The sequence below is a fragment of the Oncorhynchus gorbuscha genome, linkage group LG04, assembly GCF_021184085.1.
Source record: "Oncorhynchus gorbuscha isolate QuinsamMale2020 ecotype Even-year linkage group LG04, OgorEven_v1.0, whole genome shotgun sequence".
NCBI classification, from domain to species: domain Eukaryota; kingdom Metazoa; phylum Chordata; class Actinopteri; order Salmoniformes; family Salmonidae; genus Oncorhynchus; species Oncorhynchus gorbuscha.
The window spans coordinates 81,745,519-81,747,731 of record NC_060176.1 but is presented as its reverse complement, the minus strand read 5'-3'; the positions used below and the strand labels follow the sequence as shown (position 1 = coordinate 81,747,731).

The following is a 2,213-nucleotide window of genomic DNA, read 5'->3' as shown; positions in this document are numbered from 1 at the left end:
TTGTCTCGTGTTCTGCTTATTTCTCGTGTGTTTTTGTTCCACGTTACTTTTTTGCATACTAGCTACTACTGATATTGAATGCTGCATTGTTAGAAAGAGTGTAACAGTATAACTTTAAACCGTCCCCTCGCCCATACCCGGGCGCGAACCAGGGACCCTCTGCACACATCAACAACAGTCACCCATCGTTACCCATCGCTACACAAAAGCCGCGGCTCTTGCAGAACAAGGGGAAACATTACTTCAAGGTCTCAGAGCAAATGACGTCACCGATTGAAACACTATTTAGCGCGCACCACTGCTAACTAAGCTAGCCGTTTCACATCCGTTACAAGAGCATGCAAGAAAGGAAGTTCACTGTACTTGTGCACATAACAATAAAACTTGAAAGTCCAGTCCCAATGTCCATCACCCCAAAAAACGTATATTCTGCTTGTTTTAATTGGCTGAATATCAGCTGTTCTGTAAACATATTTTATTAATATTCTTCATATTTTTTATAATTATTCAAGACCTATCCAAATATTCATAAATCGATTCTGTATTGTAGATGAGAATATTGACCTATAAATATTATTTATTTTTTAAGAAAAAAAAAACAGTGTGCAGAATGACAACTCACATAGCCAATCAAACTTCAATGTACAGTCCCGCCTTCTAAGAAATAAACCAATGGAAAAGAAGAATGTGGTGTACAGTAGACCCGGTTCGATGTTCCTACTTTAGGGCAGCCTCGGATATCTCAATACCGCCATCCTGTTGTTGTAAAATCCGCATTTTTTTATGTTCCAAGAAGACGTACCTTTCCAAAACCTGGAACGACAATATAATACTTAAGATCACGACATAGCAAGTAATAAGTAAGGAATACGACTTTAATTGCGACATATTTGGGACCATTTTCCGGAGCCTGGATGCTTTTTCATAGCTGACATTTCATTCGGTATTTAGACCGAAAATATTTTCTTATCTTTGAACATTTTTACATACAACCACCAAACCTTTAATTCCTGCAGGAATAGGTTTACGAAGAAACATTGTAGCCTACCCCGTCTAAACGGTAAGTCGTTTCTAGAGATGCAAAACAATCCGATATAACAAGTGCTTCTGTATGTTTTACATCTCCTGTTTAGGGGCAGATCATCTTTAAAATTGTAGATAGATTGTAGCTTCCATCAAAGTAATTGTCTGCATCATTTCCAATCCTCCATATATTTTTCTGTATTTATATACAAAACATTACACATTCATACATACGTATACATACGTACACACATATACATGTAAAATACATATTTATACATATTTAAATATATATACATATATTTATATATATATATGTATGTATCACACACATCTTGTTGAAATATATTTTCCTTGATTATTTTCCACAAACCCTACCGGCCCTTCCCTATTTGGAGTAAACTAGTGAACAACAATACTTAGCTTTATACTTCCAGCGTATACATACAATATACGTTTTACGGACACAAATCTATTTTACATTAGTTACCTTTTGTTTGTTTTTACTCCCATCCTTCAGCTACCCTCAACCCCTCCTCGCATCTATTTCAAATCAAACTTTGTGTCACAACACACCCCGAATACAACAGGTGTAGGTAGACCTGACTGAAATGCTTACTTACAAGCCCTTAACCATGCTTTTCGACCTGTCCCCAAATTGTCATTGGTTCAGTTTGTTTTGATATTTTTACCTGCGTGCGGTGATTTGCGTTTGGCGTAGGGGGTGAAAATAAATGGATACACGATGGCGCAGGCGCGCAGCCGGTTTGGGTTCCGTGTTTGGTTGGAGTCATTAAAACTAATTTTTCAAGCACTCCACAAATTTCTTGTTAACAAACTATAGTTTTGGCAAGTTGGTTAGGACATCTACTTTGTGCATGACACAAGTAATGTTTCCAACAATTGTTTACAGACAGATTATTTCACTTATAATTCACTGTATCACAATTCCAGTGGGTCAGAAGTTAACACACACTAAATTGACTGTGCCTTTAAACAGCTTGGAAAATTTTAGAAAATGATGTCATGGCTTTAGAAGCTTCTGATAGGCTAATTGACATAATTTGAGTCAATTGGAGGTGTACCTGTGGGTGTATTTCAAGAACTACCTTCAAACTCAGTGCCTCTTTGCTTGACATCATGGGAAAATCTAAATAAATCAGTCAAGACCTCAGAAAATAAATTGTAGA

General features: G+C 36.8%; 1 protein-coding gene across 1 annotated transcript in view; it reads left to right on the top strand.

Annotated features, from left to right (window-relative positions):
• The first annotated feature begins 708 nt into the window (after positions 1-708).
• Positions 709-2,213, top strand: part of LOC124034721 (probable isoprenylcysteine alpha-carbonyl methylesterase ICMEL2) — a 33,061-nt gene continuing 31,556 nt past the window's right edge. The window contains exon 1 of the mRNA XM_046348208.1: positions 709-1,060. The gene's annotated coding sequence lies outside the window, so the exon portion shown is untranslated. The remainder of the gene's footprint in view (positions 1,061-2,213) is intronic.